Here is a 17,013-nt window from a genome sequence, read left to right as displayed (position 1 = left end):
AATGTCTTTCAGGCCTTTCCACACTGATGCAGGGTCGTTGGAGTAAAACTGGTTTTCCAGCTTTTTGGCATAGCTCTTCTTAGCCACTTCAATCTCCTTTGTCAATGTGTTCCTGGCCTGATTATACAAGATCCTATCCCCACTCCTGTAGGCATCTTCTTTGACCTGACGAAGCTGTCTGAGTTTTGGTGTGAACCATGGTTTATCATTGTTGAATGATAAGTAAGTCCTGGTAGGGATGCATAAATCCTCACAGAAACTGATGTATGATGTTACAGTCTCTGTGAGCTCGTCCAGATCGCTGGCAGCAGCTTCAAAAACACTCCAGTCAGTGCATTCAAAACAGGCTTGTAAGACCTGCTCTGTGTCGTTGGTCCATCTCTTTACAGTCCTTATTACTGGCTTAGCAGTTTTAAGTTTTTGCCTGTAAGTTGGTAGAAGATGAACCAGGCAGTGATCGGAAAGTCCTAGAGCTGCTCTGGCGACGGAGCGATATGCATCCTTTGTTGTGGTGTAGCAATGGTCCAAAATATTATTGTCTCTGGTGGGGCATGTAATGTGCTGTTTGAATTTAGGCAGTTCACGTGTGAGTTTTGCCTGATTAAAGTCTCCGAGAATGATAAGAACAGAGTCCGGGTGTTGTTGTTCTGTTTCTGTGATCAGATCAGCCAGCTGTTGCAGCGCCGTACTCACGTGTGCTTGCGGTGGAATGTAAACACTGATGAGAACGAGCGAGGAAAACTCCCGCGGCGAGTAGAACGGCTTACAGTTAATGAAAAGCACTTCCACATCAGGACAGCACATCTTCCTTAACACAGTTACATCAGTACACCACCTTCTGTTGATGTAAAAGCATGTCCCACCACCGCGCGTTTTCCCCGTTGACTCCATATCGCGATCCGCTCTGAACAGCTGAAAGTCCGGTAGATGTAACGCGCTGTCCGGAATGGCTTCGTTCAGCCAGGTTTCCGTGAAACACAGAGCAGCAGAGTTGGTAAAGTCCTTGTTTTTGCGTGAGAGCAGAAGTAGTTCGTCCATTTTGTTAGGGAGAGAGCGGACATTCGCCAGATGGATGCTAGGCAGCGCCGTTCTGAATCCGCGCTGCCTGAGCTTAACGAGTGCGCCAGCTCGCTTCCCACGCCTGCGCGTCTTATACTGTTTCCACAGTGCAGCGACGCAACCGACGACAATGTTCCGCAAAACGCCAGAAGAATCAAAAACTGGTTGGTGATCAGTTGGTGTGCACTGCCGAATGTTCAGCAGTTCGTCCCTGGTATAACTGATAGCGAATGACAAACATAAAACAGGACAAACTAACAAAAACAGTGTAACAACTGGAGAGCTCAACACCGAGGCAGCCATCCGCGGCGCCATCTTGGATCGCCATCTTTAATTACGGTTATAACCGTAATTAAACTACTAAACTATACCTGTTCCATCTCTATACAGCACTCTGACTCTGTAGGCATTATTGTCCGACTCCGGGTCGAAATGAACACCGTTACTGAGAGTTTCTGATATTATCATCATTCCGTGAGATGAAATTGTCCTGAGACACTACTGGCAGCGAGTAAGAAAGCCATAACCAGGAAATGGTTAAAACCGGACCTTCCGACCATCGAAGAGTGGGTCAACATAATCCAAGAAATCTACATTATGGAAAAAGTTTAATTTACTCTCAGGATTCAAAGAGACATGTTTTACAAAATCTGGACAAAGTGATCTGAGTATGTCAAGCCCATAAGTTCAGACTTTATATGAGTGTTACAGTTTTAAGTGTTCTGTACGGGTGCTCTTCCCATAACTGTTCATATTAAAAAATGTTAAAAATAAAAGTTACAAAAACAGAAATTGTCCTGAGACTGAGCGCGAGCTCATGAAGCTCCAGCTTATTTGCATTTAAAGGGCACACACTAAAACAGCGTGTTTTTCTGAGCCCCAAAAAATGACAATTTAAATATGCTGTAAAAAATGATCTGTTGGATATTTTGAGCTAAAACTTCACATACACACTCTGGGGACATCGCAACCACCCAGAACACCCTAGCAACCGCCTAGCAACACCATAGCAACCACCCAGAACACCCTAGCAACCAACCAGAATACCCTAGCAACCACCCAGAACACCCTAGCAACCGCCTAACAACACCCTAGCAACCACCCAGAATACCTTAGCAACCGCCTAGCAACACCATAGCAACCACCCAGAACACCCTAGCAACCGCCTAGCAAAAAACATTCTGGTCCAAACTTTCTCAAGCCAACTTAAAGTTTGTCTCGACGAACTTTTGCATCTAGTTACTATTATTATTATTGACAGATTCATATATATCAGATCATGGTGATTGCCTGATGATGAGCGACAGGTGTTTGCTTGTGAGAAGACGTGCTACACAAGCTGGCAACCGAGAAGGACGAGAGAGTTTGAATCACATTTGTATAGACGAGGTAAATTAATTTGTTTCTTCTTCTAAATCTATCCCAGATGTATGTGCTACTTTTAGGGCTAAAATGCTTCGTGAATTACTCTTATTAAAACACATTAAGAGTCTAAAGTTATGAGTGACACACCCATTATTTTTAGGAGTTTCTCTTAAATTCGCCAGTTAGGAGCTACTTGTAGCCTCTTATAAGATTCTTTGTGAATACGGCCCCAGGTAAAAAAGTTTGATATGCTCATTTGAACAGTATTAGAACAGTATTTGAATGTTATTCTCTTGTTGTAGGTGGCTTTGGATAAAAGTGTCAGCTAAATGAATAAATGTAAATGTAAACAGTAGGGCTAGATAAAAGGAAACATAACATATTAGGCTACAGGGGGTCAGGAGACCTAGTGAGTTGAAATAAAAGCTATTTTTGTGAAACTATAATAATTGAAATTATGATATGATTAGCAGAGGCAAGGCAAAGCAGAGGCAACATAACTTTTTTTAAATATAGTTTTATATATTTTATTATTTTTTTATTTATTATTATTTTACCCTTTTTGTGAACAATTGTAGTACTTATTCATGGATTTCATCAGGTCCTTTTCCTCAGGTCTATTAATCAAGCACCATGCAGTCTGCATTCATAATCTAGGTGTTTGATTTTATACACATGTGGAAAGGGACCTGATGATACCCATGAATAGAAATAGAATGCAGTCCATGCATGCTAGGTAAACATCGAAACATAAAAACAAATGTACCAGTGTATCCTATCTGCAGGACCAGTCTGCTAGCCTAGAAATCTAGACGCACCCTAGTGACAGCAAAATGTATTTTGCAGCCAGGGTAGTCTAGCAACTCTCCATTGACTTTCGAGCTGCAAAAACCTAAATTGGGTCAGGCCAATCACAACGTGTATAGAGTAGGCGGGGCGGGTTTAACATAATGACGACAGAGTTGCGACGGTTCCCTGCTACTTGAAAACAAAGAATGGCTGCTGCTGCTGGAGAACAGTCTTTCGAATTGGCTTTGGCCGCGACTCTGGAGGACTTGGAGTTAAGTTTTTCTTTGAGAAAAGAGCAAAGAATGGCACTTAAGTCATTCTTAAAAAAAGGAAGATGTGTTCGTAGTTTTGCCGGCCAGATATGGCAAAAGTTGAATCTATCAACTAGCTCCACTGTTGGGAAAACGCTCTGGTTGGTTGAAGCGCTGTCCTATTGTGTGCAGAGGGAATTTGAAAGACAGCCGTTTATCCCGCCCCTCGGATTGTGCCGTGTCTATGGTGAGTTGCCAGACCTAACACCTTGATGTAGGTCTGGCTTGCCAGGCTACCAGTCTGCGGCTAGTCTTGGCAAATTCAGAAACAAATTGATTCATGTCCAGACCTTTTGTGATTTTTTTTTCTTTCCTTTCGTGTGCCAAAATTACTAAATCTTTCTTCCTTGAATGCACCATTGATCTTCAGAGAGGGGTGAGAATTAGGGGTGGGAATCACCAGAGGCACCACGATACGATATTATCCCGATACTTAGGTCACGATACGATATTATTGCGATTTTAAACATATTGCGATATTCTGCAATATATTGCAATTTATTACCTTTTTCCAACTTCAAATTATGTCCGCAAAGGAAAACTGTCAACATCTGTTTGTTCATGCCACATCAATTTTATTGCCGCAAAATGTGATTGTCAAGCGGACTAACTAACAAACACTTACATGAACCTGTGATAAATGTTGCATACACCTGGCAAACTGAACTGTTTGCATTTAAGGTGGACTAGACTGTAATACAAACAGGTATGCACTGCTGTGTTACTACAGGTATTTTTAACAATGCAACTTGTACAAAAAAAAAGGTGTGCAGACCCTTCAGCCACTAGGGAATTAGTAAAGCAATAACTGTTGAACTTAAAAAACATGTAGTCTTACTTTAAAATAAAATGTTAAATTTAAATTAAATAAATAAATAAAACGTGTACTCTTTAAGTAAACAAAATGTGCTACAGTTTGCTGCCAACCTTGGTCCTAAAAAGAGTTCAAAAACATTTGGACAGTGAAGAAATGTCAGCATTTTTGCTCAGAAAGAGAAGCTGATCCACATGCTCTGAGCTTAGCCTGGTTTATACTCGACGCGTCCGCACGAGCGGTGCGCGCGGCAAAAATGACGTCATTGCGGTGTGGGTGGTCGTGCGCGTTGGGTTCGCAAGACCCAATTTCGCCTGGCGGTGTGCGCGACATCCGAAGATGAACGACTTCGAGCCGAATCTGGCCGAGCTCGAACTTCTCACCACACCAGCACCCAGTTTGCACGTCTAAATGAGTTGATTACATTTAAAAAATGAGCATACAATAGCATAAAAAGTATTTTTAATGAACATAAAGGTCCATGTTTAATAAAAATGTTCACGAAACTTAATGAAATGTTTAGTGAAATTAGAAAATATGTAAGAGATCGTTAATTTAGTTATGTTGTATACACATTCTCATATCCATATATTTTGTTTTATTGTCACAAGTAATAATCTCAGGGTTTACTGGGTTTTACCACTGATCTATATAGAATGACTGGATAGCTCATGGCGTCATAAACTGTGAAGCCACCACACCGCCATATTGGTATTCCCTAGTGAGCTCACACGTTCTTATTGAATCAATAGGAAATTTTATGATTTGACTGAGAAAACATTGCCTATCCAGACACCGTTTTAAAATCTAAAGTCTCCCTGCACATTTTTACAATGCAAACACCCTAAGCATTTAAATGGGTATTTGTTTAAAGTCGGAAATTGTTCCTGCTTATTAAAAAATTGTTTGATACTGGGTAGAGGAGCTTGGAGAGTGTCTGTCTAGGCTAACAGCAGGTGGCAGTAATAAAGAGTTTTTTGTTTTGTTATTTTCCCTTTGACTGAAGAAGAAGCTGCTTAACTCCTCGTTAAAAAAACGCGTTTAAAATATAATAGGCCTATTTAATAAAAGACTAAAACGGCAATTTCTTTGCAAAAGGGATAAAAGGCTGTACGAGAACACAAGTTGGCCGTCACTGAAGAGCTATTTTCACAGGTAAGAAAAACAGTTTGATACTATTGATTAAGTAATCTGAATGCTAAAGTTATATTTTTGCGAATTGGTGAATATTCAGGTGAATATTGTTTCGAGGCCACGAATTAATAATACCTCAGCACGTTTTACTAATTTGTTCCCTTGTTTTACTATATTGTGGCCATGTTGTAATTCATTAAATCAAAATGAAGGAGGGAATTAGTTCAACGTGTCCACGATTTATTAAAACGAGGTAACAAATAAGTCGTCGTTATAACGAATTATTATATTGTTATAAAAAGAATGGCATGACACCAGCTCTGTCAGGAAAAACAATGGATGCAGATACTTTTACTAACATTACAGTAGACTGGTTGTAAAATTGCAGTACTTTATAAAGTATTGATATTATTTAATGCAAAAAAAATTGTTTTTAACCTTTTAAAAATAGATGATTTTAAATGGATATAAATATATTTAAAATAGAGAGAGAGACAGACATGGTCAAAGTTTAAATTTTGAGGTTTAATTGTTTTTAATATTCAGTGAATTCATGTCGGCAAGGATTGCTGGAAATTGAAACGGTTCTTTATCTTATTGATTTTTGTGCAGAACAAGCTTGCCCAGAGTTTTGCGCCGCCGTTTGCAGTGTGATGCAGCAGATGTTTCCTTCGCAATGAATTGAAGCCTGATGTTGGTGTAGCTGTCTGCAATGTACTTAATGAGAAGGAATATGTGATTGTTGTATGGTTCTAGGTTGAACATGTGTGCCTCAAGTTCTTTAAATGCAGAGCCACCATGGAGTTCCAGAACCTGTGTGGATAGCCTGGTTTTAAATTTGCTGTCCAATTCTGAGACGTGCCTTGTGAGTAAGTGCTGTTGAATGCACCTCTCAGCTGTTTTTCAGATTTTTAGGACACTGTCTGATGGTCTGATAAGTCCACCTCTGGACTTCATGTCGATGAGGGTGTGTCCAAACTCATCTTGGAAAGAGCTCTCTACACTGAGTCCTGATAGACAGGTAGGGCAGTGAATTTTCTTTGTAGCTGTTCTGACTACAAAGCCAGCTATGTATCCAACCACAGCCTCTTTAAACATGGACAGACTGGGAAGGCTTACAGTGAAATTTGTTTCTGTGTTCTCTTCTGTTTCAGGTTGCATGTTGCTTTGCCAAAATGAAAACATGTCAGAAGGTGTTGCCTCCAGTACCACTGTGCTGTCCAGTGGAGAGCAGTTGCCACTGGCTTTGATGGCATGTCTCACTACCATTCTTTTGAATGCTGACTTGAACTGCCTCGCTGTGGGATTGTTGTTGCATCCATTAGCTGAGCGAATGGCAGCAAAAAACAGCTCAAGGTGGTCCTGGCTAAATTTGTAGGTCAGCAGATATTGTAACTGCGATGTCGGTGGTCTCACATACGTGTCATATAAGTGTTTAAAACTTTTTATTGCCACCAGGAAGCCAAGGAAGGCAGTTTTCTTGCCCGTTTCAACAAGGAGGCGTCCGTTAATGCCTGGCTCTTTCAATCCACTAATGTAAGTGTAAGCTTCCATTAAGAAGGACATGATTCATCAGATCAAAAAGGCGGTCAAATGTCTCCAGGAATTGACATGTTGGTTCACAGCCAGCAAACTGGGGGAGCTGCAGGTGTCGCTCGCAGAACTGGAGGGCATCTGCCACACTGGCGCTTAGGGTCTGTGCAGCAAGGTTTACCTTCATTTTTTGACTTTGCCAATCTATATGAGCTGATCTCAGTTTGTTGCCTAGATGTAGCCCTTCGTCCTTTTGCAGTTGGTGTAAAGACTTGATGTATTCCCATTTTATGTTCTTTCCACAGGGATCTACAATAATGCCACAGGACCCCAAGGTGTTGCGTACCAGCTTCAGCATATGACAGACATCTAAGATGGCATGGATCCTTCTGTGGCTGTGCGATGGATCTGGGAAACTGGGGTTCAGGTTTGTGAAATGCAAGTCTGCTCCAAGGTCTTTGAGCATAGAAAAATGTGTTGATGGACCATCACACGTCAGGGATACCACCCTCACTCCCACATCTGACAATTTATGGATGCATTGCCGCACCAGAGTAGCCCTCTCTGACCCAGTCATTCCATGTGTTAAAAAATATGCCACTGGAGCTTTCCAGTGGTCATGGATGCAGACAACCATCAATACAAGTACCTCTGTTGCCATTGGTATGCCTTCATTTGTTATTTTTGTGCCAATATCTACATAACCAGTCATCCTTTTGCCATCCCATTCAATGTGCTTCATAATGGACATTTCATCCATCATTAGTGCACAGAGCGTCTCCTGTCCCTTGGCCTGTGCTGCAGATGATTTTGCTTGGAGAGAGGTTAGTACCTCTTCACTGAATCCAGGATCTCCTCCAGTGCCACTGTACCACCTTCTTATTGTTGATGGGTGAGGTAAACCCAAGTTGAAGGTCTCCCTGACATGCTTGTAGGCCTAAGCTGAATAGAATTGCAGTGTAAGTGCAAATGACTTTAGGGCTGGGTGATATTTCTTGTTACCACATTTTTTTCTCTTCAGGATTTCTAATGGCACTTCAGGACAGGTGTCAAGCATGAATGCTCCATTCTCTGACACTAACTGAGATTCCCTGAGAGACTGAATGATATTCTGTAGGTTTGAATTTTTTTTTGTGCTTCTCCTGTTTTTTTTATTGTACATTCTGGATTTCTTTTTGTGATCTTTGATTGTTTTAATTGCTTTAGTCAGCCTTCTGGTGAGGGTCTTTGGACTGGCAAAGCAGTAGCTGTGCTCATTTGTTGTGGGAGCCTGATGATGATTATCAGTTGTGGTGTCAGAGGTGTCCTCACTGCTGTCCAACACTGCCCGTGTGTCCCTTAATACAGGGGCCTTTCTGTTGGTCTGTTCCTAGAAAACAAGGTTTGTGTTCCTCTTGTATTAGAATTTATATTGACAATAAGCTTTCTCTGATACTACTTAACCAGAAATGACTTAATCTACTTTACTAAGCAATTATCTGTCTACCTTTTGCAGATGTGGAGGGAAACTGAATATTGATGGCACAGCATCTGAGAAAAGCCTGACTGTCTGTCCTGTCCTATCGAAACACTCAGCAGTGAAGTGATCTGAGCATAGGCGGGAGTAAGCAGATGGCCTGAAGTTTTGCCTCCTGAGCTTTACAACCCATTCTCTACTCCTGACAGGATCTTTTGGAAATCTACAAAGTTGTACACAAAAAGCCAAATAAAGTTTTTATTTACACAACATTAAGCACATGGTTTGACAGTTTTTGAAAATCACTTGATTAAAGCTGTTAAATTTCAAATGGCAGATAAAAAAATAACAGTAAAATAAAACAATGAAAGATTTGTCACTGAAGAAAAATTCCCTGTATATGTGTACTTGAAATATAGCTCTTTCTGATTGTGTTTTATAGATAAGTAGTTTGTTCAAATAAAGTGTTTGATTAGTTAGAAAGTACATGTTCAGGATAATGCATAATACAAATTGTATGGGTTAACGTTAAAGTAACGGTAAACTGACTCTGCACGAAGCTCTTTTGAAGCTGTCAAATGGTGTCGCTGTTGGACACTTAATTGTGATTATTGCTGCTCTGAGGTTTCTTATAGGCTATTGTTGACTGTTTTATCAGGGGTTTTTTTTCTTTCTTTTTTTGAAGAAGCATTACTCTTGTCTCGGAGAAAACAACGCGGGAATAGCGGTAATTGTCTATATAAATTACTACGTATAGGGCTATGTTACATATTCATGTATTTGTGATTCATTTGTTCCATGTTATGTTCGGTTTGTCCTCTAGGGGGCGAGTATGTGTGTCTTTGTTTTATTAGGGACTGATTGCCGGCACCTGTGGATCCTGTGTGTTTGGCATAAGAAGTCTAAGCGGCCAAACCTGCGTGGCGGGCGGGGGGTTTGGTGGCGGTTCTGTGTGCTCTCTTGTTGTGTCTTACCCCGGTTAATTTTCCTATCGTAATGTCTATATCATTTTGTTAATAAACCCCTATTGTACGAGCTGAGTTTTCTATGGTCCTCTCTTGTGTTATGGCCGCGGTCATAATTACAACCTGTGGGCAGTTTTTCTACATCCTTTTGAGAACGTCGTTTTACAGTTAAATGCTGCACAGCGGGTCATCTTAAAAGTGCCGTCGGAGCTACCAGTCTGTATAACGGCCGTTGGAGCCCTCTGCTGGTAGGGAATCGTAAGATGGCCGCTCGAACACTTCCGGTGGCTTCACTGCCTGATGGCAGTTTAGAACGTCATGAGCTATCCAGTCATTCTATATAGATCAGTGGGTTTTACACGATTCTTTTTGTAGTGTGGTATTGGTGGTGGTGTACTAAAATAAACGTGTATAGCTTTCTTCTTCTCACCGCTGATTCCTGATGGTTAGAGGACAATTACTTGAGTCGCCCCCTGTCGTTTCAAAGAATAGTACAACGGCGAGCGCGTCAAGTATAAACGCCTCGTCCGTTTGGAGAGGTGCGCACGCAGTCTGCGGAGATTCGCGCTGCGGAGCCAGGCGAAAGTATAAACAAGGCTGTGTCCCAATGTGAAGGCTGCATCCTCCGAAGGCCGTATTTGAAGGCCGATTGGCCGCATTTGAAGGCCGATTGCGTCACAGCGGCGCGACGAAGGACGTCCCAATTCAAAGGCTGCATCCTTGGAAGGTCGCATTTGAAGGCCGATTGCGTCACCGCGGTGCGATGAAGGCTGTCCCAATTCAGTTCTGCATCTTCCGAAGGCCGTATTCGAAGGACGGTTGCGTCATCGCGGCGCGACAAAGGCTACCCTGATTCAAAAGCGACGCAAACTGCGCCCTTCGTTTCCCCGTGAAAGGAAGGATACATAAATGGACACTTAGCGGCCTATCCTACCCTATTCTACCCCATAAGTCATTGCGCGCCGTTGACGACAGCATTTATTTATTTATTTTTAAAGGTGGTCGAGACTAGAGTTCGGTGGTGGACAGCAAATTCACATTTAAATGTAAGTATTATGTTTTCATTTACTCGAATAGCTAGCAAAACCAGAGTTAAAGTTTATTATAAACTTCATCTTAACTCCTTCGTCACCATTGCGTGGCTTCATTTGTCAGGTAGTTTGAGGCAAAACTTGTGATAATATTAGTTTAACGACCTATTTGTAATATTTGCACTAGTCTATCTCACTTGTGTATTATAAGAAATATCATTCACCCTATAAAGCCCACAACAATAAGAAAAGCAGTAGATAAGGCAATGGGGTTTCACTTTTATGTGTTTTTGTAGTGCTGTCATGAAAGCTATGTGGTTTTAACCAAATTTGAGTATATAGAAATATGATTTCTTAAGTATTTTGTATGCATGTCTTGATGTGTCATATTTTGCCGTGTTAACAATGCACTTAAGATTGCACCCATGTGTTAAGCTTTTTTAGAGCAATTCAGGAGAAAAAAAATACAAAGTAAGAAAGTTAATACACACGTCTTTGCTGAAATGTATTGTGCTGTTGTTGTTAACAAGCCATGGTTCATTTGCTCTGCCCTTAGGATTGCAAGTGTCCTAGGACAGGTGAGGGTGTGAGTGGGAAACCCACTGCTGAAACTTGGCCCTGGTTTGTCCTCAGGAGGAGCCAGCACCAGCACGAAGGCAGAGGCAAGGAGAGCACAGGAGGAGAGTAGGGAGAGGATGGACAGGCTGTTTTCTCTTCTCGAGAGAATGATTGAAAATATATATATTTTTTCTACATATTCTTGTTAAACTTTTTTCACTTATTTTTTAAAAGGAAAGAAAAAATCTGTACATTATTTTTATGCAACTTTAAATGTGTAAATAAAAGAGAATGAATTGTTCTGGACATTGTTAATTTTTTTGACAGTCATAATTTCTACTTGAAACAAACTCTTGTATACCTTTTTTTTTTTTTTTTAAATAAAATTGGTAAATGAAAATCATTTGTTCCACAGGCTACATTAAAGTACTTTTTCCAGCTATTAACAACATATGTTAAACATATCAAAACATTTACAGTACATAAAATAAGAAAAAAAATGATGTAGACTTGTATTGAGCTGAGCAGGGAGACCCTGGAGCTGCTGGACGGGGATGGGCTGCCCCTGGTAAGGCCTCCTGCTGGTGGGACATCATCTGGGATGGTCTCCAGAGTGTTTGAGTGCATATTTCCACTATCCACTAAGTTGTCTACCAACAGGTTTGCAGGACTGATTCAATCGACGGCTCCCATATCACTGAGGGTTTTTTTTCTTTTTCAAAAAGAGAAATTTCTGAAAAAAGTACTTTTAATACGTTTTTAGTATCAAGAGTAAAACTAGAGGTATGTATTCTGCAGGGAAAAAAACTCCTTGTCAGGGTTTTTATTATAGTTTTGTATTTGTATTATACTACTACTGCATTTTACTTCTGAATATTTTCAAGGTTGTTACATTATATACTTTTGTGTAGTTTAATGTAAAATCATATGTGAGGGAAAAAAGGTACTTCAGTAGGTTACTTCACATTTGTATGTGAATATTTAACGAAATATGCAGTTCCGAAAATTACAAAGTAACAAAATGTAGGTCTGTTGTCACAATATTAACAAATTGTTTCTAACTACAACTGCGTCCCATATCAAAGGGCGCATCTGAAGCACTCGGACCGGTCTAGCCTACGGAGCATTGTTCTTGTCGCCTGGCAACTGTGACCGCTGCCGATGACGAGCGCAAGAAATACTGGACTTTTTTATATTCAATTGGGTTTTATATTCAAACCGGGCTAAACCGAAAATACATGATCCGGCAGCGCCGGGGCTGAAACATCCTCAACATGTCCTCCAGTAAAATATAAAACATAAAAATAACAATAGCCAATTCTGGCTCCATAGCTGTTTACTCAATTAGGCTATATCAAATGAATTATCAGGATGGCAGCTGTCCTCTCGCACCGTTGAGGAGCAGTGATCAGAAACACCTGGTTGCGCAATTAGGAAATCCTATGAAGGCTACATGGTGCATCCTTCGAAGGACGCATAGGCTGCATCCTTGAAGTCTTCAGTCCTTCGAAGGATGCAGCCTTCACATTGGGACACAGCTATTATGTCTATGGCCCACACCGCGATGACGTAATTTTTGCCGCGCGCACCTTCGCGCTCGTGCGGACACGTCGAGTATAAACCAGGCATTAGAGTGCTCCTTTGTGCTGTGACGATGTCTCCAGCCGTCGAGAAGACTTTCTTTCTCTGATGCTGCCATGTTTATTTTATCTACGTCCTCCTGCATGCTGACAGTCACCCCGCTGACCTCACCAGAAAACAAACAGCACCATCTAGTGGACTGAATGAGCAATTGATTTTTAGCATTCTACTACCAAAGTTAAATTCTCATGTGTAATTTAAATAATAAAAGATCGACACTTGGCGCCCGTGTATTGATACAGTATTGCCACAGAAAATATCGCGATACTATGATGTATCGATTTTTCCCCCACCCCTAGTGAGAATGCGGCTCAATGTAGAAAAATAACTTTCACATGCAGCTGAGGACACACCAATGATGAATGCTGTGACATACAACTTATGCAAAATGGGGAAGGCCTCTTTGTACTGCTGAATGCACTTGCATACTTCAGAGAGGTTAGCATCAGTGGACAGTTTGCAGAGCAACATTGCTTTCCCACAGCAATTTCATTTTGCAAGGTCATACTATTTTGCTCTGTGCCTGCAAGCACTTGAAGTGGCTTCAGGAGAGAAGGGTCAAGAAAAGACACAGATTTTGGTGGGAGAAATGATGTTGCCCTCATTAAATCAACATTTATTTGAGAGAATATTGTCTCCACAATAGCCCTATCAAGGATGTTGAAAAGTCTGATTAGGAGCAGTTTGGTCATCAGAGTCACCACCATGCCCTATTGTAGACAAGATAAAACTACTGACAAGTTGTGAATTAACTATCCATCTCCTTTTAGGTGGATTGGTAGGCCTACTTCCACACTGAGAGAAATGCTCCTCCCAGAATGAGTCTCATCGCATCTCCTTCAGTGTGCCGAGGGAAGCTGTCACCACTTCCCCTGCAGTGAACAAATCCACTGTTTGTGACTGCAGAATTGAATTGGGTGGCTTCAGCGCACCAAGCACATGCAAAAGAAATTTGCCAGTGTCAAAGAAGTTCTGCCTGTTAAGCTGGGTCAAAAGACCACATGCCTCTGTGTTAATGTCAAATGGAGCACCGTCATCCTCTGCTATCTCAGACAGAAGCCTCCTGATGACATCCTCATTGTGAGCAATAGACTTGGTGACATCATAATGACTGGTCCAGCGAATTTCTAGTAGTCTTTTCAGTGTGGGTGTACTGTATCTATTTGCAACATAATGTCTGTGACAAAATGTGTTCAGTGAACTGGACCAGTCAAAGAACTTCTTTGCCACAGGTTCTGCATGCATTGCATGTACCACTGCCAAATGGAGTTGGTGGTTGTAGCAGTGCACATATGGGATATCTTTACCCACTTTGTTTTGCAGCAAAGCCTGCACACCGCCCCTCACTCCTGACATGACAGAAGCACCATCATAACACTGAGACACTAAATTGTCACCATTGTAACCCAGGTCTGACAGATGAGACAGAATTTGGTCACACACATACTCAGCATCAAGCTGATTCAATTCAATGAGGCCGATTAGGTGTTCCTCTGGGATCGAGTTGCGGACAAATCTAATGATGACTGACAAATTCTCAATGTTACACCGATCCCTGGTACCATCACTTTTAATACAAAGGCCAGGAGAGTCAGCCTCCTCATATTTGGTCTGGATGTCTTTTTTACCATTTTGGCAAGAGTTTGAATTATCTCGTTCTGAATCAAATTGGACATGTATTTCGCATTTTCAGGAATGCTTTTTCTCTGCGAGTTTAGGGTCTTTTTGGAAGGTGTAATCAAATAGCCTAATTAAAAGACCTTCCTCATCCCCACCCCTGTGATGGTGCCCACGTAAAGCAAGTTCATTAACTGCCAGAAACGAAATAACTTCCTCAATACTTTTTACGTAATATCTGTTTTTTTTTCTATGTGAGTTTGACCAAGCTGGTGAACAATGGTATTATCAGTGTCAGTCCGGAGGCATGTTTCTGAAAACCACTGTTTTTTATCAGCACTTTTTTCCAATTGGTGTAGCCTACTTTTGTGAATGCGTCATCTCTTTCCGAATTGGAGACACTAAATTACGGCAGGGAAAGCAAAATCTGTCATCACGTAAGATAGAATATCCGAGCCATGGTCGAGACTGATACCAGCCCGCACTGAAACACCTGAGAGCCTGTCCAAATGGGCGCTTAGGATAGCTACTTAGCTTGGGCTGGGATGGGCTATCCAAATTTAAGTCAGGGGGAACGGACACACTAGAGCTGGAGGAGGATTGTATGTTTTGGGCAGGGCAGAATGTTGGCTCCAACACAGATGCAGAGCTGGAGGATGGTGCATGTGGATTTTGTGGACATACGTTTGGAGGATTTACCGTCATGGATCCAACAAGGCTCTTCTTGGTGTTTTGAAGCAGAGGTACTGGGCTTGTTAGAGGCAGCATGTTCAGCGTTGCTAGCAGATGCGCTGAGCTCGACAGAGGCAGCTTACATGAAGGGTGAAGGACAAGGTGCCTGTTTTTTAATGAGCCACTTATGCAATTTTTTATGTTTAATAAAAACTGGTATTATAACGATTATACTTGTCTAATTATTACTTATCCAAAAGCCAACTTCATTGACTTCAGTGCCAACTTCAGTGATTAGAGACTAGCAACTTCAGTGATTAGCAGCTAGCTAAGCAGCCTGGGCTAGGGTATGTTACCCAACAAATGAATAGCCTGCTAAAATGACACAAAAAAGTGCAAACAAAACTTAACTGTTCAACTACAAGACTTTCAGGAAAAGCTTATAAGAACACACTAGCATTAAATGAGAAAATAACTAAATTGTGAGCAGTGAGTGTTTTAACACGAGCTGCCAACAGATTCAAAATATCATGTGTGCAGAGTGAACTGTGACTGCTGCGCTCTCTGGTTATCAATGTGCTGCGGCAGCAGACTGACACCCCCAGTCAAAACGGCCAATATAAAAGCAATAGGCTCTATGCACGATCGCTTCCGAGTTTTGTCTCAGCCCGCCCAGTTGCATCCGGTGCTGCGTCGGAAGCCGTTTTTGCATTCGGTGGAGATAATGGTAAATTACACTCGCTGTTTACAAGAACTTCCAGCGGTTAACGTGAATGATGTTAACAATATTGTGAGGCAGTTATCTGTCACACTTAAGAGTAATAAAGAGAAGGGCTTTAAATTATATATTTCAAGGTACATCGACAACTTTGAGAGTGAGTATTCTCTCATATCATGCGAAATCCGACTAGCAAACCGGTTTCTAAAATCATTGTCTCTGTTTCTGAGAAAATGAATTTTATGAACGTTTTGCCGCTAGTACACTTCGCTATAGAACGCGCTATGTGGAAGTAAAGACGCTGGCTGAGATTCTACCGGAAATATGTCAGAAGCGTTCATGCATAAAGCGTATAGGCTACATTTTTTTTAACGAACATTCTGGTTATGAACCTTGATCTGAAGGAGAACAAAAGACATCTCCCTAGGTCAAAATTAGCGAAAAAATAAACATTTTCTTTTCTAATTTATCATCAGATGGACAGATCATTTCTCAGGGGAGGCAGGGCTTATGCCTCCCCCTAGACACGCCCCTGCAACATGTGCTTAATGATGTTAGTACATTTAAGAAAATCACTGTCTGGTCAGTGTTTTACACTAACGTTAAATGAAAGTCATTTTATGTGGCGTCGTCGTCAGGTTCAAAGTGCTTTGTGCACGTCCGCGTGCGGTGAAGCAGGGAAAATTAGAATTTTTTCTCAGTGATGATGGCCTGCACAAGGCTTTTGGCATCTTCACACTGGCCATTTTCGCTTCGCGCCGTCCGCGTCCTTCATGTTTAATTGCACTAACGTTACTCGTGTTTACCCGTCGGTGTAGATTTGTACGCCCCAACTTTGTTTCTTTCCACCATCAATATGGCAGAAATACCGACTGTTTCTGCTTTGAAAACTGCTTTGTTTCTGCTGTGGAAGTTCCGGATACGTTCAGTAGCGCGGGCAGAGCCGTCGCATAGACTGTGCGAACTGTGCAACCGCACAGGGCCTCGCGCCACTGGGGGGCCTCGCAATCTTGCTGTTTTAATTTATTTTTTTATTTTTTATTAATACATTAGTTATGTATGATTTTGTATCAATGACATGTCTCTGCTGATACTCTCTATTCGTTCTGGTGAAATCACAAAACATAATGCCCACAAACGTGTCCCTGCTTGATATACAACCACTGATGAACATAATAGGTTTTGATGAGGAAAAAAAAAAAAAAAAAAATAATATATATATATATATATATATATATATAAGAAAAAAAAACTATACAAGTGCGGATTAGAACCCCGTACCTCTGACATGCTAGGCGAAAGTTCTACCACTAGACCACTGGACAATAAATTACACTTTGGTCAAATTGG

At 41.3% G+C, this 17,013-nt stretch overlaps 1 long non-coding RNA gene across 2 annotated transcripts; it reads left to right on the top strand.

Moving 5' to 3' along the window:
- Positions 1–6,890: 6,890 nt before the first annotated feature.
- LOC311080560 lies at positions 6,891–8,702 on the top strand. 2 transcript variants are annotated; one of them, XR_014605641.1, is made up of 3 exons: positions 6,891–7,180; positions 7,311–8,386; positions 8,501–8,702. It is a non-coding gene; the product is annotated as an uncharacterized lncRNA (long non-coding RNA). The 2 variants fall into 2 exon arrangements; XR_014605642.1 differs by having other exon boundaries at positions 7,164–7,668; positions 7,772–8,386.
- The last annotated feature ends 8,311 nt before the right edge of the window (positions 8,703–17,013 follow it).

This window comes from Abramis brama, assembly GCF_963993115.1.
Source record: "Abramis brama genome assembly, chromosome: 4".
Classification (NCBI taxonomy): Eukaryota; Metazoa; Chordata; class Actinopteri; order Cypriniformes; family Leuciscidae; genus Abramis; species Abramis brama.
The sequence above is the reverse complement of the archived record's forward strand: the minus strand, read 5'-3'. Positions and strand labels throughout refer to the sequence as shown.